The sequence below is a fragment of the Equus asinus genome, chromosome 2 (genome assembly GCF_041296235.1).
Source record: "Equus asinus isolate D_3611 breed Donkey chromosome 2, EquAss-T2T_v2, whole genome shotgun sequence".
Taxonomy (NCBI): Eukaryota; Metazoa; Chordata; class Mammalia; order Perissodactyla; family Equidae; genus Equus; species Equus asinus.
This window is the reverse complement of record NC_091791.1, coordinates 79,890,713-79,917,673: the sequence shown is the minus strand read 5'-3', so window position 1 is coordinate 79,917,673 and position 26,961 is coordinate 79,890,713.

Genomic DNA, 26,961 nt, shown 5'->3' with positions numbered 1-26,961 from the left:
TTGACCCGAAAGCCAAACAGCTACTAAAACACACAAGCAGAAATTGAACACAAGGTTTGTGTTTTGTTTTATTTTGACATCTCCACTCTTTCAGTTTACTGGTAACCTAAAATTTCAAATGTACTTATAGAACCATAGAGTCATAGAGGTTGCCGATGGCTTTCGGGCCACCATTCCTTATCTTTAGAAAATTTTGAAGAAATATTGGTTCTTATCTTGCAATGAATGGTAATTTTTGTCAAAGGGTTCACCCAAGGTCACGTGACCAGTTAGTGGCTGGGTTAACTTGTAAGCTTTTCCTGCTTGAAGCACACTTCCACACGGTCCACACAATTCCACACTTTTACATGGACAAAGAAATATTATCTAGTTATAAAGTGTTATATATTCTATGGAACATTGCATTTTAATTTTATTATTTATCATTTATGAATTTTTGTGTTTAAAGTTGTTTGGGTTTTTTTGTTTTGTTTTTAGTGAGGAAGATTGGCTCTGAGCTAACATCTGTTGCCAATCTTCCTCTTTTTGCTTGAGAAAGACTGTCCCTGAGCTAACATTAGTGTGACTCTTACGTTATTTTATATGTGGGATGCCACTACAGCACAGCTTGATGAGCGGTGTGTAAGTCCATGCCCGGGATCCGAACCTGGGAACCCCTGGCTGCCGCAGCAGAGCACACCAGCTTAACCACTGCACCACTGCCCTGGCCTGGTGAGTTTAAAGTCTTAAAAGATCTTGGGACTAAGTGGAGTTAGCCTCAATGATTCATCATAGATTAATTACATAAAACATAAGATTTTAAAGATATAAGGTAGAATTTTTTTTTTGAGGAAGATTAGCCCTGAACTGACATCTGCTGCCAATCCTCATCTTTTGCTGAGGAAGACTGGCCCTGAGCTAACATCTGTGCCCATCTTCCTCTACTTTATATGTGGGATGCCTGCCTCAGCATGGCTTGCCAAGTGGTGCCATGTCCGCACCCGGGATCCGAACTGGTGAACCCTGGGCCGCTGAAGCAGAATGTGTGCACTTAACTGCTGTGCCACCAGGCCGGCCCCCAAGGTAGAAAGAATTTTTTTTTTTTTTTTGAGGAAGATCAGCCCTGAGCTAACTACTGCCAGTCTTCCTCTTTTTGCTGAGGAAGCCTGGCCCTGAGCTAACATGTGTGCCCATCTTCCTCTACTTTATATGTGGGATGCCTGCCACAGCATGGCGTGCCAGCGGTGCCATGTGTGCACCCGGGATCTGAACCAGAGAACCCCCGGCTGCCGAGAAGCGGAACCTGCGAACTTAACAGCTGCACCACTGGGCCGGCCCCCAGAAAAATTTTTGATAGCTAAGAGTTTTGTGATAGAAGGACTGTAAAATATGGATTTTGTCTCCAAGGATGGATGCGTAAGCAACTTAGATCAGAGTATGTGCTTCGGTCCTCATTTTCTAGCATATTCTGACATATTCCTATTTGTGAACGAATAAGTAGATAACTTCTCTAAATGTCAGCTCCAACTATGACTCAATATTGTTGCTTCACTGGGATAGATATTACTGCCAGAGAAAAGAGCCTTCAGTATTCATTAATCAGTCTTAAACTTTAATTATACTATTTCATAATTGTTATTGTGCCTAGATTTCAGCCATAATGATTAAGAAAGCCATAGTATTTATTATAACATTATGATTTCCAGTAATTTATAAGATTAGGGTAGACCATAGAAAGACTGTTAATAACAGTATTTGTAAAAACACAGCAGAATGTCTCATTTGAGACTTAATTAAAGCAATCCGTGAAGTAATTAATATAAACTCACACTTTTGAAATAAACAAAGGGAGAAAAGAAAACCTTTCTCAGTTTGACACCTCAAAACTGAAGCAATTTCAATCCTTTTCATCAAAACAGCTTCTTTTGCTTAATAAAGACTACATTAAAAAACATGAGCTTTCACATTTATTCCCTTCTGTCTTCTAAGGTCTTTATCATTATGCATTATGATTTCAATCTCCAGAATCCACAGGATCATTCCCATAAGAATGAAATAACTGGGACATCATTTTAGACACTTGCTGCAATTTACAAGCTCAGTCAAAGTAGTTTTTGTAATAGGTAGTTACTTGAAATTCAGATTTAAATTGCCACTCATCCACACATTGAAATAAAACAATTTAAATCCATAAAATTATACCTAAACAATATTATCTCAATACTATCCATCATAAATCATTACATACTTAAAAGGACTCTAGCAATCAATTTAACAAATATTCCTACCTCACCTTTTGCACGGTTCTAAATGTAGATCAGTGTACCAATTCATGTACAACTTGTATCTAATAAATGGATCCTGGAATAGAAATCAGGAGAGATGAGATCTAGTTCTTGAATAAATTTCAGGTACTGATAGGAGAAAACGAAGATCACTCTGGCTCCCAATCTCAGTGCTCCCGTTTGTCAGATGAGGAAGAGAAACGAAATTTCTCTGATGTCTAATTTCAAAGGCCCTATGATTTCCCACTTTTTTAGTGTTGTGTATATAGAATTATCTAGTCAGCGAATATACATAACATTTAATTTTGTTTCAGGGACTTTTCTAAGCACTTGACACATATTTACTGGTCACATTTATTATGACACTGCTTTTTCAAACAGGTTTGTTTACTGAGACATAATTCATATATCATCATATTTACCCATTGAAAGTGTACAATTCCATGGCTTTTGGTATATTTACAAAGAAACCCTGTATACCTTAACCACCACTCCCACCCCCAATCTTCTCACCATTCCCAGCCTTACGAAGCCCTAACCCACTTCTATTTCTATAGATTCGCTTATTCTGACATTCATATAAATGGAATCTTATAATATGTGGTCTCTTTGTGACTGACTTCTTTCACTTAGAATAATATTTTTAGGTTCATCCATCTTACAGAATGTTTCAGTATTTCAGTCCATTTTTTTGCTGAATAATATTCCATTATATCATATACTACATTTATTTATCCATTCATCAATTGATTGATGCTTAAGTTGTTTCCATTTTTTTTTTTTTTTTGGCTAAAATGAATAATGCTGCTATGAATATTCATATAGAACCGCTTGTGTTAATGTTTGTTTTTATTTCTCTTGGGTATATAACTAGGATAAGAATTGCTGGGGCATCTGGTAACTCTGTGATTAGCCTCTTCAGGAAAAGCCAGACTGTTTTCCAAAGTGGCTGCACCATTGTACATTTCTACCATCAGTATATTAGAGTTTCGATGTTTCCACCTCCTTGCCGGCACTTGTTCTGCCTTTTTAATTACAGCCATCCTAGTGGATGTGAAGTGGTATCACACTGTTGTTCTCATGTGTATTTTTCTAATGGCTGATAATGTCGAATATCTTTCCGTGTGCTTATTGGCCAAGTAAGTATCTTCCTTAAAGAAATGTCTATTCAAATCCTTTTTCCATTTAAAAAAATCGAGTTATCTTTTCTTTATTGAGGGGTCAGAGTTCACTACATATTGTATCTACAAGTTTCTTATCAAATACATAATTTCCAAAGATTTTCTCCCATTCTGTGGGTTGTCTTTTCACTTCACTGATGGTGTCTTTTGGAGCACAAAGTTTTTAATTTTGATGAGGTTCAGTTGATATAATTTTTTTGTTGCCCACACTTTTGCTGTCATATTTAAGAAAGCTTTGCCCAAAACAAGGATCCAGTGAATTTTTAATTTTCACATCAACATGAGCTCGAAATAAAAACTCTTAACACTAAACATGCACTTCAGCCCTTCAGATCATATTTAGTTTACACGTGACATAAATTTGCATTTTAGTGTTCATGTAGCAAATTATGGTAGTAATTTATGCAAGTATAGATGTCTTATATGTATGTAATTTGAGGTAATTTATCCATCAATGACTTTTTTCTTTTAATAAACTTTCCTTTTACTTTAGAAGTTTTAGATTTAAAAAAGTTGCTAAAATAGTACAGAAAGTCCCCACATACTTTATACCATTTCCCCTATTATTAGCATCCTACATTATTATAGTACCTGCCACAATTAATGAACCAATATTGATATATTATTATTAACTAAAGTCCATATATTTTTCAGATTTCCTTCGTTTTTACCTAAGGTCCTTTTTTTCTGTTCTAGGATGTCACACAGGATACCATGTTACAATTGTTTATCGTGTCTCCTTACGCAGCTCTTGGCTGTTAGAGTTCCTTGGAGTTTCCTTCTTTTTGGTGACCTGATATTTTTGAGGAGTACTGGTCATATATTTTGTAAAATGACTCAATTTGTTTTTGCCTGATGGCTTTTCTCATGATTAGACTGAGGTTCTGAGTCTTTGGGAGGAAGACTGCAGAAGTGAAGTGTTGTTTTCATCTATCATGACAAGTATACAAACTGTCAACATGACTTCTTTGTCATGACATAGCCATTATGTTGAGTAGTCTAAGTCTCTGGCCTTTCCATTTTACAACCATTTTGTTTGTATCTACTAACAGTTTGCTGGGATTTTGATTGAGATTGCACTGAGTTTACAGATCAAGTAGGGAAGAAATGAATTTTAACAACATTATGGATTCCAATTCATTTATTTATATCTGATTTGATTTTTTAATCAGTGTTTTCCAGTTTTGTAATTTCCAAATATATATTTTGTTATTGTTGCTTTTAGGGTCTTATTGTATATTTTATGTTTTTTTGAATTTAAAATTCCAGTTATTCATTGCTGGTGTATAGGAAAGCAACTGACTTTTGTATACTGACCTTATATCCTGAGAGTCTGCTGTTTTTCCTTATTAAAATCAAGGGGTTTGCTTTGTTTTGTTTTCTTAGAGGGGTAGGAACAGAGTAGATTCTTTGGTATTTCCTGCATAGAGAATCATGTCTATAGGATGTTGAACAGAAATGGTAAGGAAGGACCTCTTTGCTGTATTCCCAATCTTAAAGGGGAAGAGTCTCTCACCATTAAGTACAAGGTTTACAGTAAGAGTTTTGTAGAGATTCTTTACAAAGTTGAGGACTTCCTCCTATTCCTAGTATGCTGAGAGTTTTGTCACAAATAGGTACAAATGATTTTTTGTATCAAATTATATGTTGTTATGATTTTTTTTCTTTAGCCTGTGGATTACATTAATGATTTCAAAATGTTAAATCAGCCTTGACTACCCGGAATAAATACTAATTTGTCATAGTGTATCATTATTCTCATACATTGTTGGATTTGGTTTGATATTATTTTGTGGAGGATTTTTAAGTTTATATTTATGAGAGTTATTGGTCTATAGTTTTCTTTTCCTGTAATGTCTTTAGCATTTTGGTATTAAGGTAATGCTGATCTCAGAATAAATTAGGAAGTATTAGTTCTGTTTCTGTTTTGTGGAAAAGTGGTGCTGTTTCTTCCTTAAATGTCTGGTAGAATTCACCAGTCAAATCATCTTGGCCTGGTGCTACTATTTTTTAGGCTTATTAATGGTTGATTGAATTTAATAGACATAGAGCTGTTCATGTTATCCCTTTCTCTCTGTGTAAGTTTGGGTTTGTATGTCTTTTAAGAAATTAGTCCACTTTATCTAAGTTACCAAATGTATGGGCATAGAATTGGTCATATTATTCCTTTATTATTCTTTTAATGTCCACAGGATCAGTAGTGATGACCTGTCTTTCACTTCTGGTTTTAATACTTGTGTCTTTTCTCTTTTCCCTAGTCAGCCTGGTTAGAAGTTTATTAATTTTATTGATCTTTTCACAGAATGAGGTTTTGGTTTCCTTGACTTTCTTTATCATTTTCCTGTTTTCAATTAATTGGTTTCTGCTCTTTTATTTTTTATTTTCTTTTGCTTGCTTTAGGCTTGATTTGATCTTCATTTTCTAGTTTCCTCAGATGTAAGCTAAATTATTGATTTTAGATTTTAATTATTTTTAAGATAGATAATGCTATGAATTTCCATCTAAGAACTGTTTATGTTGCATCTCACAAATGTTAAGTTGTATTTTCACTTTCAATTAGTTCAATATATGTTTATCTTTCTCTTGAGACTTATCCTTTGATCCATGTGTTAGAAGTATGTTGTTTATTCCCAATTATTTTAGAATTTTGTAGCTATCTTTCTGTTATTGATTTATAGTTTAGTATCATTTTAGAGTAAGAACGTATTTCTTATGATTTCCATTTTTCAACTAGTTAACCTGTGTTTTATGGCCCCGAATGTTGTCTTCTCTATATTGGTGAATATTCCAGGCAAGCTTGAGAGGAAGGTATATTCTGCTCTTGTTGGATATTCCACAAATATCAAATCGATTAAGTCCACTGAGAGTGCTATTCAAGTCCTCTGTATTACTGATTTTCTGTCTGCTTGATCTATTAATTCTTGACAGAGGGTATTGAAGCCTCTAACTATAGCGGTGGAATTATCTATTTCTCCTCTCAATTCTATGAGATTTTCTCTTGTGTGTTTTGACATTCAGTTATTGGGTGCATATCCATTTGGGATTGTTATATCTTTTCATAGCATTGACCGTTAATTATTATGCGATGCCCCTCTTTAATGCTAATAATCTTTCTTGTTTTGAAGTATGACTTGTCTTAAATTGGTACAGCCACTCCAGCTTTCTTTTGCTTATTGATAGCATGGTATACCTTTTTCTATCTCTTTACTTTTAACCCGAGTCTTTCAAGTGAGTTTTTTGTGGAAGACATACAGTTGGGTCTTGTTTTCCTATCTACTCTGATGACTCTGTCTTTTAATTGCTGCATTTATATCATTATATTTAAAAATATCTTTGATATTGTTGGATTAATACCTGTCATTTTTGTAACTGTTCTCTATTCATTAAAATTTTTTTGTGTCTCTTTTTCTCTATTTATCTCCCTTCTCTGGGTTTAATTGAATACTTACACCATTCAATTTTATGTCCTCTCAGTATATCAGTTATACTTTAAAATAACCTACTGTTTGGAATGATTCTAGATGGACTAACAGAAATTCTTCTTCAAATAACACTATACTGCTTTCTGTGTAGTGCTGTTATGTTAGAATATTTGCAGTTCCTCCTTTACATTCTTTATGACATGGCTGTCATTCATTTCACTTATCCATATGCTATAATCACCCCAAATACTGTTACTTTTATTGCTTTAAACAAAAATACATCTTTTAGATATGTTAGAGATAAGAAAAGTAAAATATTTTATTTTACCTTCATTTATTCCTTTTTTGATGCACTTCTTTTCCTTATGTAGATCCAACTCTCTTACCTATATCATTTTCTTTCCACTTGAAGAATTTTAACATGTATTGCAGGAAGGTCTCCTGGTGAATTCCCTCACTTTTTGTATGTCTGAGAAAGCCTTTATTCCTCCTTCAATTTTTAAGAACAATTTCCTTGGATACATAATTCTGGATTGGTGGGGTTTTTCTTCCTTTTAGCATGTTATGTATTTCATCTCACTCTCTTCTTGTTTGCATCATTTCTGATGAGGTGGCTGAGTAATTTCATATTCTTTTCTCGCTATAGTTAAGATTCCCTTCTCTCTAGACTTCTTTCAAGACTTTTTCTCGCCTGGTATTCCAATTGCACCTAGGCTACAGCTTTTTGAAATCATCTTATGGTTCTTAAACGTTCTATTCTTTTTTTTTTCCCCTCCATTCTTTTTTCTCTTTGCATTTATGTTTGGGGAGTTTCTACTGACTTATCTTTCAGTTCTTGATTCTTTCCTTGGCCCTGTCAAGTCTATTGATGAGCCTGTGGAAGGCACCCTTCATTTCTGTTACTATGTTTGTTATTTCCACCATTTCCTTTTGATACTTGAAGTTTCCATCTCTCTGCTTGTATTACCTGTCTGATCTTGCATGTTGTGATGTTCACAAATGTTTCTCCAGTGTTTTTTCTTTTTTTTTTCCCCTATTGCCCTCTATTTACTTTCTATGCTGAGCATTCTCAATCTATGTCCTTGAAGCTCTTTTCTCCCATTGACTACTTTTTTTTTCTTCCTTAAGTGTGACAGAGGCTAATGTGGGAGGAATAATGGGATAATGCTCTGCAAAAGTCTTTTACCCCGAAAAGCAGGCTTTTGTTAAGAATGATCCAGGTGTGTTTCACAATAATTGCTCTCTCCCTCCCCCTGCCAGAGTCATGAGGTGAACTTTCTTGGATCTTCACCTTGAGAATCTAGTGTGATTCCTGAAGATAAAACCCATGATACCTTGGCCCACAAGCCTGTGGCCCCTAGGAGTCACTCTCATACTGGTTCAGACTCAGCCCCCAGCAATTTGTCAAAATCACCATTTAAGTGCTCCTACCAATTTATGGCTCCAGTGGCTTCTGCTCCAGGTAAGCAGATCTCAACAATGTCTCTCTGGATGCTCCTGACTCTCCAGATTTTGGGGTGGCTACTTGCCCTGTAGCCTCATTTCTTTGGTAAGTCCATGAGAAGTCATTACCCAGCTCTTTCTTATACAAAGAGCAATGACTTTTAAGAACTTTACATCTTGAAACTAAAACAAGAAGTACCACTAATTATTTTATTCTAAAACTAAGAGAACATTAAATGTTAAAGTAATATGTGTCCTTGATTCCCAGAGAGAGATAGAGACAAACAGAGAGACTAAGACATTTTGGGCTTAATTATTATTATTTATAGATATTACTAAGTAAGTGGTGATTTTCTCATAAACAGTTAATTTATATAATGATAGGGGTATAGCAACAAAGATTTACAAAGTGTGAGTCAAAGATGATTTGGGAAGATCAGATATAATCACACAGAGAACTAGTTTTCATAGTCTATCTCTTTGTTGATTTGATGGAACACCATAAGGTAATTCCCAATAATCTCTGCCTTCTAATGTCTGTACCTTTCCATAATCCCCCTCCCAATGTAGATAGAATCTGTGATTTGATTCTAACCCATACTGTATGGCACAAGTGATGGGCTATCACTTCCATGATTTCATTATGTTATATACGAATCTGTAAGAGCAGACTGATGAGACTCTGTTGCTGAAACTGAAGAAGCAAAATGTCATATTCTGAACCACCTATGTAGAGAGAAATGTGGCAGGAGACTATGAGCATTGTGTAGAATCTAAGGGCAGCCCAAAAGCAATAGTCTGCAAAAAGCCAAGACCCTCAGTCATACACTGCCATGGAAATGGATTCTACCAATAATCTGATTGAGCTTGGGAGAGGATTCTTCCCCAGTCAAGTCTCCAAATGAGAACACATCCTGGCCATCACCTTGGTTGCAGTCTTGTGAGACACTGTGTGGAGGACCCAGCTAAGTGATGCCCAGACTCCTGACCCACAGAACCTATGAGATAATATACATTGTTGTAGACCACTAAGTTTGTGGTAATTTGTTACTTGGCAAAAAAAATCCCAATACAGTTGATAACAATGTTTGTGGAATGATCACTATGAGAAAATAAAAAAGTCAAATTTAAGGGAAAAGAAAGATAAGAAAATAGGTGATCTAATTAGATCTTTATGTTGAGAGATTATTGTTTATATTCAAAAGAGATCAGAAAATTGTGGTAATATATATTAAAACCTACAGACTTCAAATGGAAATTTTATCTTTATGCTGTCAAAGACTCAGAAGTCTTATGGAATGATCACTGTATCTGACAGAGTATAGTGGAAAGAGCACTGCTACATGTTCTGGATAGATGTGATTTCTGATAGTTAATGCTGTTCTTCAAATGTTTCCAGCTTTCTGGATTGCACTTCCTGACCTCCTTGTGAGTGAGGAATGGGATCGCGTGATACGCTCTGGGCAATGAGCTGACATGGTTCGTTCTGTGCTGGAGCACTTAATTGCTACTGCAAGATTTTCTGTCCCTCTGTTAGAGGAAATGGTGCACTTGAAGATGGTAGCTGCTCTATCAGCTGGATCCTTGAAAAACTGTGATGTGCAGACCTCAGCTAACAGCCCATGATAGGCGTATAGCATGAAAGGGAAATGAACTTCTGCTGTTTTAAGTCACTGAAATTTTGAGTTTTATTTTTTGCTAGAATCTATCCTACTTATCCTGAATTATAAATGATTCACATACCTGCTTCACAATTTACTACCTGTGCAAACTTTAGCTGATTACTCAACTTCTCTTATTCTGTTTCCTTAAGTACACAACAGGGGCAATAACGGTATCTAGCCCTTAGGGTTATTAAGACTAAATGAGATAAGATCAAATTTTTTAAATGGAATGGTGTAGTTCTTGGTATATAGTAGCTGGATTTTTTTCAAGATCGGCACCTGAACTAACAGCTATTGCCAGTCTTCTTTTTCTTTTGTTTTTCTTTCTTCTCCCCAAAGTGCCCCAGTACATAGTTGTATATTCTAGTTGCAGGTCCCTCTGGTTGTGCTATGTGGGAGGTCACCTCAGCATGGCTTGATGAGCAGTGCCACGTACGCACCCGGGATCTGAACTGGCAAAATCCTGGGCCAACGAAGCGGGAGTGCATGAATTTAACCACTCGGCTGTGGGGCCAGCCCCTATAGCTGCTCTTGTCATCATTGTGATCCTCTAACACTCGTTTGTTGTATGACTTGGCCTTCAATAGGTCTGAAGTTACCTATAGGGTGGTTCCTCAAGGTAATTTTAGCATACTGTCCATTTGTATTCCAGGTGCCTGATTTTGATTAGATTTTATAAGTAGTCCTAAATTGAGTGTTGAATTCTAAAGAAAAGAGTGTGCATGCATGTGTGTCTGTGTGTGGATACCTATATTTATTTTTATATTTTCTACTTAAGCTGGAAAATATTACATATCTATATCTACAGCCCTATATTTGTATGTACAAATATAAATCTATATTTATCTCTCTATATAGTTGTATTATTTTGGAAAATAAGGACTGTGTTGTGACAAGGAAGTCAAGCTAAATAGTCAAGAAAGGGAAAGAATGTTCCATTATTGTGGCCACTTTGAGGCAAAGCCTTCTGCTTTGGGTGCTTCTGCATGCTTATATCTTCTAAATTGAATTATTTTCCTGATGTTACAAGTAGTATTGGCTAAGTGAGATTTGACATTTTATATAACCTCATGTAAAAATTCTCAGCTGCATTTGCTTGCTGGAAAAGCAAAAATACTTTCAGGCAATTTTCTTAGCTGTTTAGTGTGGAAACAAAACAGAAGTGACCATGCAAAGTAAAAGTAGTTGTTAAATCACATAACTTTGTGAGAAATGCACATTTTAATTTTTTGAAACTCCTTTTTATCTTTGACAACAATGGAACCCTTCTAATTTATCATCAAATATGTTACAATATATTTTCTATTTTACCAGAAATTTGTCTGAAACAAGCATCTGCATTCAGCTTTTCAGTATTTTCATAGCCATTGTTTTATTTTTTATGGAAAACAATCACGGGAGATACAAAAGGCAGTCATTCTTCCCATTTTACCAACGAAATTGATATTTAGAGAAATCTTGACTTTTGTGGGAACAAATGAAGACCAATCAAACAGGAAAAGCAATGGCTATTTGTTCTGAACTTGCTATAGAGGGGCAGGGAGTCATCATCACTTGCGTGTTGTCAGAGACTCAAAAGCAGGCAGAGGGGTGGGAAAGCTCTAGAGTAGAAAAAAACACAAGCTTCAGGTACGTCCTGATTTTATGCTGTTGGCCAGGGGAAGCTGGAGGCAGTATAAGTGTAAGTGGGGCAGCCGCTGGTTATAGGAGCATGTTCGGCTTTCTCTGGTTGGTCCGAAGTTGGAAGTGGGGACACAAAGTAGGAAAGCTGTCAGTCATTAATCAAGTCCTGGCCACTCTGGGCCAATTTTACAGAAACTATTGTTTGGCTTCCTGGATTGTTACTAGAGATGGCAGTGTGCCTTCCCATCAGTCTGACTACAGCAGGCTGGCTTTCTGGGCTGTTTACTGTACCTAGGGCATTGATTTCCTGGACGGCTATGGATCAGAGTTCTGCTTTTGCATTTGGCCTGGCCATTGTCCATTTGTATATTTAGTCTGTTGCCTTTCTCTCATAGTGATACATCTAAGACACAAATTGTAGAGGGTGACTGCTTAAAACTCTTCAATGGCTCCCCACATCTCCAGGATAGATTCAAAGGCTCTGAGCACAGCAATCAAGATCCCCCTGTGTTTCTAGCTTCATCTAAGACCACTTTTGTAAGGAATTTGTGCTTTATCCTAAAGCAAGAACAAAATCATTTGCATTTCCACTGCGCACACTAAGCTACTTGTCAGCTCTGCTCATTGTTGTCTCTACACAGAACACATCCATCCCACTGCTCTTCTCTTTTATATCCCTTCCTTCAGCTTTAGCTCAGCCGTCTTCTCCCAAAGATGCCTTCACCGAAAGTCATCAGGCTCCTCATCTGAGCTCCTAGAACACCGTGTGCAGACTTCTGTCCCGGCACTTACTGCATTGTATTACAATTCCATCTTCATGCTTCTCTCTCTCCTTCCAGAGAGTGAGCTTCTTCCCTAAGGCAGAAACTGTCTTATCGTCCTCTTCCCCAGACGCTCGTGCGGGTCCTGGCACATGTTTAATGTACTGCACTGAATAAGGGTGGGGGATGAGGATCAACATTTTCATTTTTTGACTTCTGTTTGAGAGTTTTTTCCAATATATCACATCTTATGAAAATGTGACATTAAAAATGAATGCTGGAGAATAAATTCAAGTGGTGGAGTGGAACCAAATATGATTAAGGCATTTCCAATCTGTCCTTTGTGACATTTCAGAAAATGTCTCTATCCTGAGGTTAACTATTCCCTGAGCAGCCCACAAACTGCAGTTGGAAGGCAAAAACTGCTCTTTGCCTGACGATCAACACCAGATAAAGGGCTCGTTCTGAAACACTTATTTGTGTCCCGGAGTGTAAATACTTGCCAGTTTTCTGATTAAGACTTCAATAATGAGAACCTTGACACACTGATCAAAGAGCCAATCTTAAGGCAAAGAGAGAAAGCAAATCTTTTCAAAGAGAAAAGCAGTCAAAAGGACTCCTAGACTAGATGGCATACTTTGAAGTGGTTCCTTTATCTGAAGGCCGCTGCCCACACCCACGAGGAATCTTCTGGATGACTGGAGGAAGATTCACCAGGGATCTCGGTCTCTTGAAACTGGCCCCTGCTTTCCCTTCTCCCTGACTCTAGGCCACTGCTCTGACCCAACTCAGAGTTACAGTTGTCCTCTAAACCAGTCTTTCCGTTTTCTTGCCTGTCCAATACAACCACCCATAGTTCTTAATGCATACTTCTGACCATGTTATTCCCCTGCTCAAAATTTCACAGTTCCTCAGAGCCCAAGCTGTAGCCTTGTGCCCAAGATCATCTGTCCTGTGTCTACAGTTTACCTTTTCATTTCTAGTTCATCATGTAACCTTCAACTTACACTTCATAGATAAATTAATCTATGTACTTTTTCGTAACACATCTTGCACTGTCTTGCTTCCATGAAATTCCTCAACTTGAAATTTTCTACATGTCTATGAAGGTTTGGCTGATCCCTTTATATTAGGGTTTCCCACACTCATCTGAAGGAAGGAGCTTATTAAAAACACGGAATCATTGTTCTGGTGTCAGCTTCGGCATTCCTACAGAAAGTGCTTATAGGAGACATCCTCTTAAAAGGCTTTTGGCAGTCACAGTCTCTAAAAGATCTGTCTTAATGTGGCATCAACATATTATGGACACTGTTTGTACTTGAATTGTGTAATACAGACTAATAAAAATAACTGAGTTTCCTAATGACATTTTATTCAGATCTTTTATAAGAGGAAAGAAATCATTGTTCCATATCCAATACTATTATTATTTTTATTTGGATTTGGTCTGCTTTAAGGAGTTTGATGACAGTATGCAAATCTATAGTACTACAGTTTTGGGTGCATCAAGAAGCTGCATTTTTAAGAGGCACTCAAAGTGATTGCTTTTTAGACTAAATTTTAGGAGCCATTGTGGGAAATAATTCAACATTTTTCATAACCTTCTTATATTTGGTAAAACTTTATACTTGGGTAATTATTTCTTTCAATAGGTTATCAACACAACAAGAGACCATATCTTTATGGCTTGCATCTCCACAGAGCGTAGCAAGAATGCCTTTTAGATCAGAATGAAACTGCCAAATTGTAAATCCTTAGGCTGCAGAAATTTGAGGAAACATGTTGATATTGCTACAGAGCAATAATTTTGGGGCATTAATAAGATATTTTAATGCAATGTTATTTCATTTAGAAGATTTATTCCTGGAAAAAGCCAAATCTGGTCATCATTTGTAGCCATAATAATTGAAAAGGAGAAATAAAGTTTAGTACTAGCAGGCATGGTCAACATACAACCTAGCAGAACATACCTTGGAAGAATTTGACTTGAAAGATTCTGTACTTTAATTCATGAACTTTCAGTAATTGACAGTAATTCATCTTTGTCTGTAGTTGATGTATTGATAGTGGCACAAGAATGTGCTCAGTCCAAGCTGAAAAGCAAGTATTGTTCTGATACATGAAAGAGGACTAACAAAAATGCAGAAATGAGCGATAAAAGAAAAAATAAAAAGAGGACAGAGATAGATTGGAAATAGCAAACACCCCGGCATCAGGAATTTACCAACTTGGAGATAAAACGAGATTGAATTATATTTAGGGCTATATGTTAATTGTAATTCAAAGTCCTTGCTCTCTTAATGATCTGTCTTTTTTTTTTTAATGTAGGAGTCATTATTTAAATAATTTCCAGATGACGTTAATTAATCACTGGTCTCCTAGTGGAAATCCTTGTTGAATTTGTGAAAAGTCAAAGTAGATCTGCAAAGTCTTGGTCAGAGAATGAACCCAAACTACAGTACATGCTCCACACCAGTGAGCCCCCAGTGAGCTGTGTGGATTCACTTATTGTTGGGTGTTTTTGATTTGAAGCCTCATTACTCCTTCTTTATCATTAGGTAGTAAATGTACTTCATCCAAATCAAATTAATTAGTTATCTAATTAATAGTTATATAATATTTTTAACAATTGAGGGAAATTGGAACAGGAGAGAGGATGACAGATGTTGATGTGCATAATGGGTAACACACTAATTAAGCCAATCAAATAAGATAAATTGGATAAAAAGCTAACAGATTCAGGGATGTGTTTTATTTTTTTTCTCCCTATAGCTATAAAGCAAAGTAAAGAAACATTTTTTCTGCAAATAAATCCTGCCATTAGTCAGGACCGTTTCATGCTGTATTATACCATTGAGCAGCCTCATTAGGATGTTATGCTTCATGAATTTGGAGCAAAGGAACAGAGCACTTGTTTTACCAAGGCATGGCCAAACATGTTATTTTATGTGGCTCCAACATGTTGCTCCCTTACGTGCATATCATCATGCACCAACAACATCGTTTGTTAGGAATGTTCAGGACTCTAAATTTGGTCAATCCTTATATACATGGTGGTATAACTGGAAAAAAAATAAGAATAAAAATGGGAGGCTGAGTTTTAAGTAGATAGATTTGGACAGTATGAATCTTAAACAATTTCCTTATTTTACCAAGTGCAAAGGGCAAGGATTGCAAATCTTGACTCTTGTGCTCCTCTTGCCCCTCTCTCATGCATGGCAGCCATGGCTGTTTGACCGCAGCACCCTTCTTCACCAAGGAGTAACAGCATTTTGCAAATCTTCTCCATGCAGTTCTCCAGTAGCCATCGCCCATAAAGTGGGCCAAACCTACTTTTCATTTTGAGTTTACATCAGTTTTACGTTACCTTAGACAGACCTATCAAACATTATTCAACTCCTATCTTTCTGTATTTCCTATCAATTTTTGTCTTCGTCAGTACACTAGCTATTAAAGACAGTGATCAACTAACTGTAGACGTGATGACTAAATGAGAGTGAACCTTATAGAATATAGGATTAAAATAGAGAGGAGAAAAAACAAACCCTAAGGGGCTAATGTCACTCCAAGCCTCATTTCTTGAAGACAATCTCCTGGCTTCCTAACATTTTTCTCCAGATTCCATACATCCGACTTTGAGGGGAGGGTGCAGGTGTGCACAGGAGTGAAAGATAAGATTATATGGAGCAATTTGCACATTCTCAGAACTGCAGCACTTGAGTAATATTAGCTAAATTAGAACCAGAAAATAGTTTTTTCTTTCCTTAACTTCTCATCTGTGCCACTAGCCAGCATGAGACTGAATCGTAAATAGTGTCTGATTGTCCATAATCCACATTCTGGTGTCATAATCTTTCCTGCCACTCTCCATTCTCACCTTGAGCCTTTAAGTCATCCAATATGAACCCTGGCCACCCTGCTAGCAGAATCCAAACAGCTGTGAGATCTCAAGAGGCCTGCTTTATCCATGGCTTATACTCTGAACCATTTTCCCTGTCAAGCTTTATAGTTTCTTTATCTGCTCTAGTTGCGCTGTCTCTTGATCCTTTGTCTCATTTCTTGTCTCCTGCACCTAGGATGCTGATACTCTGGCACTGATCACAGCTCTTCTGTTGGATCAGAATTCCCTGTGGCCCTTCAGTCTGGGCTTGATTTTGATTGCTGTAGTGAATAATTCAACTGGTTTCCACTGTCATCCCTTTACTTAGCCAGCATTTCCCCTAAATTTGCCTTTCATCTCCCAGCAGACTATAATAGTTCTTCTGTTCTTTCCCCAACCTAAAGAGTTTTTCTTTTTGTCTCTTTGTCAAAAAAAAAAAAAAAAAGGAAAAAGGAAAATCTCTTCTTAGGTTCCATCTCCTTCCTCTGCCATGTCATCACTTGTCAAAGTGACACTGATTATTAGAGGATGGCAATCCCCCGCAGTCCATGAGCAATGTGGATGGGTTAACTCGAGAGGTGCAGCTCCATTGTTCTGTTTAGCACTCACCAGAGGGGCACCTGTTTTTTGAAACTTGCCTTCTGAGGAAAATCCTCTGGATCTTTTTTTAAACTAAAGTTTATATTTTTTTCACATTTCCTTAGTTTTTACCTTTTTCTGTTCTAGGATCCCACTGAAGATACCATATTTCATTTAATTGTCATGTCTCCTTAGGGCCTCTGGTCCTCTGGGCTAACAGTTTCTCAGAGTTTCCTTGTTTTTGGTGACCTGGCCAGTTTTGAAGAGTAATGATAAAATATTTTGTAGAGTGACCCTCAATAGGGATTTTTCTGATGTTTTTCTCATGTTTAGACTGAGGTTCTGAGTTTTGAGGAGGAAGACTACAGAGGTCAAGTGCCATTTTATTCACATCATATCAAGGGTACATGCTATCAACATGATTTCTCACCGTTGATGTTAGCCTGATCACCTGGCCAAGGTAGTATTTGTCACATTTCTCCATTGTAAAGATACTTTTAACCCCATCTCTATATTGTGCTTTTGAGAAGGAAGTCACTGCACAGCCCACACTTAAGGAATGTGGGGGTTATGCTCCATCTCCTTGAGAGCAGATGCTTACATACATATTTGGAATTTTGCAAGGGATATTTGTCTCTTCTCCTCCATTTATTTGTTTATTCAATCTTTTTTTAAACATCAGTATGTTTATCAGTATGGACTGATGGATATTTAATTTATACTTTGGGTTATAATTCAATACCATTTTATTTACTTTGTTGTTCTAATTGTTTCCGCTTTGATGGACGTTATTTTGTAACAAAAAAAATAACTCTTCCGACGGGGATTTTGCTTCACATTTTCTCTAAAGATTGAAGAGAGGATAAACTAGGCCAGCTCTAGAGGTATTTGGATATGGGGTTTTGTCATAAGTTGTATATGATGGCCTACCTTGGATAGTGGTCCATGCTTCAGTGTTGGTCACTATGAACTGTCCAATCAGAGCATCACTCTTAAAATATTTCTGTTGTCTAAGATCTTAGGATTCTGATAGTCTTTCTTCATGGGAGAAAAACAAAAAACTGCTTTGGCTTTTTCATATGCTTTTATATTCCATGAAGTCTCTTTTGTCTGCCTATTTAAACAGACATCCAATGGCTCAGGAGGAGAGAGAGTGAACATGGAACAGGTTTACTTGTTGCTCCACTCCTAGAGGCTCCAGGTCCACTAGATGCTCTGCTTTGAACCCTTCCCAAACAAGAGGATTGCCCCATTCAGTATACACGTTATGATTAGATACCAAATATTCACATCATCAGAGAAATCCAGATACTCTTCTCAACGCTCCTAATAATAGACACATTCCATTATTAATCATGAAACATTTAATTAGATATTAAATCCACCCAGTACAGTACTTGGTGATGTAGTCGACACAATAAATATTTATTGAAATAACTAATGATATTAAGGACGTTTTCTTCATTCTAAAACATCTTCCTCATTGTATCAATGTGTTAACTCTGCTAACCTCACTTCTGTACATTACATTTCTGAGTTTCTGAGTTTACCATGTATCAACTACTCCAGTCCTCTAGGAGGGCACCCAACAGTTGTTTTTGACAAGATTGCAACTATATAGAAAAGTATATTCAGCAAAAAGTCTATGAAGAAATGTACCAGAATGGTTGTCATTTTTCTAGATGCTGAGACTACAGATGATTATCAACTTTATTCTTCTTTTATATATTCTCAGATTTTCTATAATAAGCAATCCTTACTTTGCTAATGGTTAAACATACTTTATTTTTTGAAACATGTAAATATTTCTACTGCTGATACATTTGGTTAGTTAGTGATATAGATTTTGTTACATATTTTGGTCCCATTGCAATGGAATCCCAAATAATTCTGAGAAGCTTTAGGTAAGAAACAAAAATGTATTTTAATCATTAATAAGATTTTAGTGGGTTTGTTAAAAACAAGGAATTACATTGGATATATATTAGGTTTATTAAAAACAAGGAAAAGAGGATATTATAGCTTAGTTTCTGGTAATCTGTGGAAATCTACGGTAAACCTATGGTGAAACTATGAGACAGTTGAAGAAAAGATCCTCCAGCAACTAGGAATTCTTCTCTAATAAACTATGGCTGTCAAGATTAAAGCAAATCAGTCTATTCTTTACAGAGCCATTCTCAGTAATTGTACGAGTAGAGTTTTCTTCCTGGAGGGGTATTTAAGTGAGCATTTTACTCCCACCACTGTCATTCAGGCGTGTGGTCACGCACACTTGCCCTTTGGGGAGTGGGCTTTTGATTCTCCTATTTCTGACTGAATTACTACAAGACAGAATATTGTGTGGAAGTGGATTTGGAGACCAACTCACACGAAGCAAGATTACTTAGTATGCGGCAAGTGCACTGAGGTTTTCCTTTGAAGTCTGTTCAAGGGAAAGTTTTTGCTTGCCAACAACATAGGAACTATTTTCCTGAACTGTGCTTTGAGTTTATCAATTTGTGGAGGTTATATCCAGAGCAAAACTACAAAGAACCACCCTGAGCAAGCACCTAAGACCTTTGTCATGTGGGAACACTACATGCTGAAGTGATCTGGGGTAAAGGCGAATGGGTATATAAAAAAAGGGAGAATCAAGGACATGATGAACTTAACTGTCCTAAATGTATACTTTACTTTTGTTTTTTAATTTATAAATTATGGTATTAAATTATAAAAATATGTATAATCCTCTCACATGCAAGTCTTTCTGTTGCTGGTTATGGTGGTGATAATGATAATGATGATTGTGTTTTCTTTAAACATTATGGATCTCTATGACCCTTTGAACCTTTTTATACTTCATGCCCCAGACCACATAATGTCAGGAGTTAAAATAGTTCACAATAATCTCTTGTTACTTTGACATTTACTTCCACCAGCAGTTGCACGATATCCAATCTTTGTGCAATATATGCATATATTTTTGTGAGTCTCTAAAGCATGTTTCAAGGATGCTCATGAGAAAGTCTTATTAAGTTCCAAGTGCAATAATCCATTAACTCTCCCATTTTGGCCCTATGCCTGTTTCTTCTGTCACCACTACTGACACCACTGCTGATGTGCACACTGTAATGATTTCAAAGCAGCACATTCTTGGTCTCTGCAATCACCAGCAGGATGATGCAGCTGTGCTGTGTGAAGAGGACACTGTCTCTACCACCAACTAGTTTGACATCTTGTTGCATGCGCCTACACCCCAAAGTCTCATGAGAGAAGCAGTTCTCTTGGTTGGATTTGTAGCCTCTTCCTTACTAGGGTTTGGAAGTTTGAAGTTTGACACAGGGAGACAATTTATTTTTGAGATGGATGTTGGCTGCATTATCTGCTTTCATCCCATCCAGTGCTCAAGCTCCTTCCATCAGAATCTTGCTCCCTTCTTCAAGGTCAATCCACAATCCCCTAGAATTCTATCAACTGGTTTTGATACAGACAATGGGTCACTTTCTAACTTCTGCTCATTGCAGGATGAGATTTACATCAGAGAGCATTATTTTAGCCTTAACTTTGCTAATTATTCACTTCTGTGAGTATATACAATTCCTTAACTTTCTGAATTTTTATTTTCTCATTTGTAAAACAGGGTAGTAATAACTCCCTGGGAGAGTTATAAAAATGACATGACACGATGTAACATATGCAACATTTAATGCATTATTCTAGCATTATAAGACTATAATATGCCAATCTATCGGTATAGGCTAACTCAGTGAGCTGAGAATCTTCTGGAGGAACTCAGGGAAAATAAGTTCTCTGAATAAACCAAGGAAAGAGTTAGGCTCTCCATATCTCTCCCTGCTCCAGAAATTTCCCTGTTCAGATGAAAAATGGACTTGGATAGGAAATGGATACAAACATGGCAGTGATTTTGAGAAAGAGGAAAGTGATCACCTGTAAAGCAACCGGGAGCGTGATATCAACCTCAGTTCTGAAAATTCTAGCGGTTATCCTCGCCATGCTTATAGAATTCAACAGAATTCTATGGATCGTAGCATCAGCACCAGGTCAGTGGAATTCAAGGTGCTTCGGATTTTCATGGACTGGAAAGGTGGGAAACCATCTCTGGGTTCAGCCAAGGTGAATGAGGTTTACAATCATGAGTCATCCGGGTCTCAATGTCTATATGCAGTCTTGGATTTCAGATATTTTCAGGACTGCTGAGAAAGAGAAATATTGCCTCAGGTCAACATATCAACAAAGTAATTGCCTGAAAGCATTGAAAAAGGTTGCACACATTATGATGTTGTCATTACGTCACCTCTCCCACATAATACGTTTGAGGGAAGGAAATATATCTTTATCTTTGTTTCTCTCACAGTATGAGCTCACAGTCTTGGACATAGTGAGCCCACAAATAATTTTTATTTGTTGAAATAAAGAAGCAAAATACTAAATTTGCCTTAAAAAAATCATTTGACTATGTATACAGGACTATGACGTAATTACTCAAAACTCTTGATGGCTCCTCATTTTCCTGGCAGTTACCTCTGGGCCTGTTGCCTGCTGAGTAATCTGCTGCATCTGAACCTCACAGGGAATGGGGCACTTTGGCACAGAGGGAAGGGCCAGTGTTCTGATTGCTGTATGAATGGAATGGAGTTGCCCTGAGATTTTTCCATTATGAATATTCCAGTGACCCTTGCTTAATTGTACTACAATGTGTTACTTACATATTTCTCCTTCCTGACTTTTGTCTGGTTGCCCTCATTCAGTTCACCAGGATGGCTGTCTCTGTATTAAGGTTTTATCTTATTTTTTTTCCACATGTTTAGTCTGGTATTGCCAGAGACCAATAAACCCGCCCTTTATTCTTAGAACCGATGGCAATTCAGAACCTCATTTACTGTGGACTTTGTCCTGACACTTTCTGTTAAGAGCTAGTGGAAATGCAGGTAGAAGTTGCTCAGACCCTAGCTCTGACGCTGCAGTTTCGGAGCTCACACACTGCTTGAGAAACAATCATTAGCTGGGTCAGGCAAGCTCAGGATTTCAATTTGGGGAGTTTCACTGAATTTGAATTAGTTCTGTGGTTGTAAGAAAAGGGGTATGCTGTGCTATTCCACACCAGTAGTGTAAGTCAGAGAGAAGGGTGGCAGACTATTGGTAAGGAATTCTAATTGGAGCCTGCTGATGAAAGAAATCTTTCACTTCTCAGATATGTCATACAAGGATCTTTTGCTTTTAAAAATTCATTAAAGGATCATATCCAAATCCAGGTTGGAAATACACCTGCAGAGAAGCAAATTAAAAGTAGTATAGTGCCTACTTAGAGCAAAAACAGTGCAAACTTTCAATACATATTCATTCATGAATGCTTGATGTGTGCCCAGCCTGTTCTTACTGATATTTATGTGACTGATAGCCTGAAGCTTATTCAAGTGGAGACAATGGGCTACTGATAATCAAGTGACCCTGAAATATTGTCTCACCATTTGAGCTTCAGTCTTCTTGGGAATAAAGTAGGATCATAATTCTTACTTTATTTGATGGTTAAATGATATTTTTCTTATTGCCTTGAAGTTTCAGCTAAATTTGCAAAGCTGAAAACAATGGGTGATAGATAAATCCCCTGTTATTCTAAAGATTAAGCTGAGCAGGAACCTAGGAGCTTCTCCAGCTTCTTACCATGACCTTCACGCTCCCGTCTCAATAGGCCTATAATGAGAGAAGACTAGAGAACTTGGGAAACATTCAAGGGGGTAAAAGAGCGTCAGCCAAGTGGGATTGCTAAGACAGTTTTTCTTCTTTCTCTGTCAAAGAATGGAGGGTGTGCTCCCCATCCCAATTCAAATTAGTAGGGAGAGATCTCAAGAGGATACTGACAGGGATGTCCTGGCTGGAGGTGTGTTAAGTTGTGTACAATCATGGTATGGGGCAAGGAGAGAAAATTCGGGAAAGCGTAAGTATGCCCTTAGAAGTGAGGCCCATGTGAAGATGTAGAGACTCTGCTTGGCGAATGCTGGATGTGGGAGGCATGCAGAGTGAGGAGAGAAGGATCAGGTGGGGGCTTCACTCTCACCATTTGGCTAGAATACACACATTTCTTAGGGGCCAAGTGGATGCTATTAAATGTGATCAGGCCTGGGACGATGAGATTTTAGCAATAAGTGGCAAGTTGGATGTGTAGCAGGAGCTGGTGGCAGGTAATCCTTGAGAGGTGGGGCGGAATCCACTCCTCCTTTTGGGAAAGTGCAGTACAGAAGACGCTGGTGTGTGTGTGTGTCTGTCTGGGGAGTGCCTCTTGAAGAAACTCAGCTGCTCTCTGACAAGCTTTGGAAACACAAGTATTAACAGCTGAATGTGTTAGTGTCAAAACATTTTGCAATTTTCTCCTAATACTCAACCCTCTCTGCCTACTCCACCCCCATGCATTGAATTCAGACCTAAATGCACTGGTCAGTAACTCAGAGGATGAGCGTCAGGACTGTATGAAGCAGTGTGTATTGCACACCCAGTATATAGTGAGCACTCAAAGAGAAGCTCTTGTGAACATGATTACAATGACTCAGTGAAAGAACAGTATTGGTTTTACAGATAATGCGTCATCCCAAGAGTTTTCATAATAGGCACATTTCTGAAAAATTCATCATGAAGTAGATTTCTTTATAGAGATTGCATTTCTTGCTATTGACTTAAATAATCAAGCTAGAATTCTACTGCTCTGAAAATTTTTTCCTAAACTTCTATTAAAGCAAATAAGTTATTAAAATTATAGAAACAAAGAAAAATAGAGATGACCAAGTTGCAAATATAATTTTAAGCCATTTAAGCTTATTTTCAGTTCTGGTTTATTGGTATTAAAACCTAAAGGAAAAAAGAAAAAAAATGACAGACCAGGAAATATTGAACATAAAAGTCACTTATCTACCATTGAAAATCTCTTTCTAATTCTTCTTGATTTTTCATACCATCTTTTCCAATATTTTTGAAGTTATATTATCATGGGATTTTATTCATGTATTCAAATGTTGATGGATTTTTCTATATATTATAACTGGGTGGACTTGTACTTGATCTTGTAACTTGCTTGTGCTACCCTGAAAGAGTGTGGAGCGAAAGATACAGAGGCAGCAAGAGAAAAACTGAAGGTGCAACTAGAAATCATAAAATAAGGGAGTGTTTGCAAAACATGCAGAACTACACAACACAATGGATATCACCTTTAATTTTAGAGTAGGGCTGATAGTAAAATCGGCAGTATGACTTTTCATTGTCTTCTTTTAAACACGTTATAATATTTAAAAAGTAAGATATCAACATACTTTTTATCCTGAGTTATATTTGTCCAGTTTCAAGCCCAGAGTATTGTTTTTGAGGCATCTGCTGCAGAAAATATGTAGGTCGTGTATTCTAAGACTTTGCAGTAATCCCACAAGGATGGATCTGATCCCTTCTATATAGCTTGAACTTACACAGTCCTGCAGGTCTTTTTCTCAGACATCTAATCATTCTCTCCTGGTGGTATAAAGAGATAAGGGTAGAAATCACTCTTTTTCTTGACACTGGGTCAAGAGAATGCAGCTTTTGTTTAAAGCTGGCAAAGATCTGCTTTGAAAAGAACGGAACAGTATGCAGCACTTTTCAATACCAAATGGTCCATTTTACTAGTGATTGACTACTAAAATTCCTTTGTTTAAGTTTTTTATCAAAGATTTTCATTTCCAGTAATGTGAAGTTGGGATATTCAGATGAGATCTTCAATGAAAATGCCTAAAAACTACTTAGAAATATCAAATTGCTGATGAGAAAGTAAGGCGCTCCTTGGCCAACATCTAAGTGGAAATGAAGGAGTGAAAGATATCCAGGGCACCAGATGACCACCCCACTTTATCCCTGAGGTTATTTGTAGATCTCAGCGATCAGGGAGACAAGTCAAATAGTGAATACTCTGCGTTACTCTGAGATCCGAAAAGCCAACCCTCTCAGAGTAGAGATGAATTAGTTCTACACCTGCAACTCTCCTACCACAGGGGGCAGCTGGGAAATGGTTGCTTTGTGACTTAGATTAGTTTTCCACAGAAGCTGACTTAGAGTCCCATTTGAGCACAAATAGTTTATTGGCAGGGGTAGTGGATACTGTATTATGCAGCATATATTTCCCCTTCAGGAATGACAAACCCATTTCCCTACACCCATGAGAGTGGGCTGCAGCTGGCTCTCAGGTGAGTCCCTCTTCAGGACTTGCCCTCATCCAAGCTCATCCCCTTCCTGGCAGCACAGTGACTGGTCTGTGCAGGGGATATGAAGGTCTGCCATCTTTGTCTCAATGCAGGAAATCTCTGAAGGCCCTTCTAACTCTGGAGTTCCCTGTGGGATCATTTTGAGCCTCTGGTGCAAGTGCATTAGGTTCAACTTTTCTTTCTGCCCATTCTTGCTTGATCTGTCTTCACATATGCAGAAAGTGCTCCATAATAAGCCTCCTATATATAAATTCTCAGAGTTTGTTTCCTGGGAAACTAATATCTGACAGGAAATGGTCCCAGAGAGTGAGGCTATGAGCCAAGGAAGGGAAGAAGGTCAATACAGCATGTGTTAAGCGACTGATTACTGCTCAGGGCAACTGTGGCTCAATTTCACTGGGGAGCCCTGGGAGTCAGTACAGAACTCTCCCCAGAGGGACAAGGAAATAGGTATTTTCCACCAACTTCTGTTCATTACTTTTTTTGAGGAGGAGGATTAGCCCTGAGCTAACTACTGCCAGTCCTCCTCTTTTTTGCTGAGGAAGACTGGCCCTGAGCTAACACTTGTGCCCCTCTTCCTCTACTTTATATGTTCTGTTCATCATTGATTGAAGATTGTTTTCAGAGTTGTCAATTGTCATGTCCCCAGCATCTCCAGCCTATCTGGAAAGTATACTGGCATTCTCCTACAGTCAGAGAATGAATTTCTTACTTGAAGTAAGATGCCACAGTAATGAATGGAAATGATGTGTTTTGATGAGGTATAGTCAAGACATCAATGCCATTTACTATACCTTGATTCTATGTGAGCAGAGAAAAGAAGGAAAGGAAAAAAATATGACTTTGAAAAGTTGTGGCAAAGATTCAGTTCTCACATGAATTTACAGCCTCTGCACAGACTCCCTCTCTATTGTCCAGGGAACAGTACATCTACACTTGCTTTCAGTGATTCTAGGCTAATAGTTCCTCCAAGAACCTGACAGAAGGAAATTCAAATCTACTATAAAAGAAGAATTTGTCATCCTAGACTTATTAAATCTCTACTTACCTATGCATTTTTAAAGAACAGTATGAGAAAAAAGTAAAAAAAAAAAAAATCAAGCTGAGAAGGAACTAAGCAGGCACAGTGAGGAAAAACCTGTAGAAGCAATAAAAAGAACATTTAGACTCTCAAGGACTCCAGATATTTTACTTATAATAGATTATGCAACAACTAGTTTGTTATGTATAGAGGAAAAAATAAAAGCTTGAATTTATCTTCAGGGTAGAAAACTTTAAAAGATAACTAATTATTTGAAAAAGAAGAACTTCTAGAAATTAAAATGAAAATTTAAAACAACCTGAAATTCAATATTCAGTGGAAGGATTAACAATTGATTAGCATCTGCTGACAGGAAAAGTGGTGAAATGGAAGATGGGTCAGAAAACTTATAAGGAATATAATACAAAAAGCAAAAGAAATTAGAGGATATGAAAGTGTGATAAGAAGACAAGGAAAGTAACTGGTCTTCCAGAAAACGGAGAGGGGAGCTGAGAGACATTTGAAGTGTTAAATAGTGACGAGAATTTTGCAAATTTGATGAAAACTATGAACTTACACATCCAAAAAGCTCAGGAAAACACAGGAAAAATAAATATAAATAAAACCGCACCAAGTCACATAATAATCAATTGTCTAAAACATGTCAAAAGGAAAAATAATCTTAAAATAGGTAGAGAAAAATAAACATTACATACAGAGGAGCAAAGATAACAATTATGGAGATTTCTTGTTACAAGCTATGAAACCCAGAAAAGAAAGGAATGGAATCTCTGAAATACTGAAAAAAAAAGGGGGTCAAACTAGAATTCTATACCCAGAAAAAATGTCATTCATACATGAAAGTGAAGTGAAAGAAGTCATTGCCTGAAGACCTGTACTACACAAA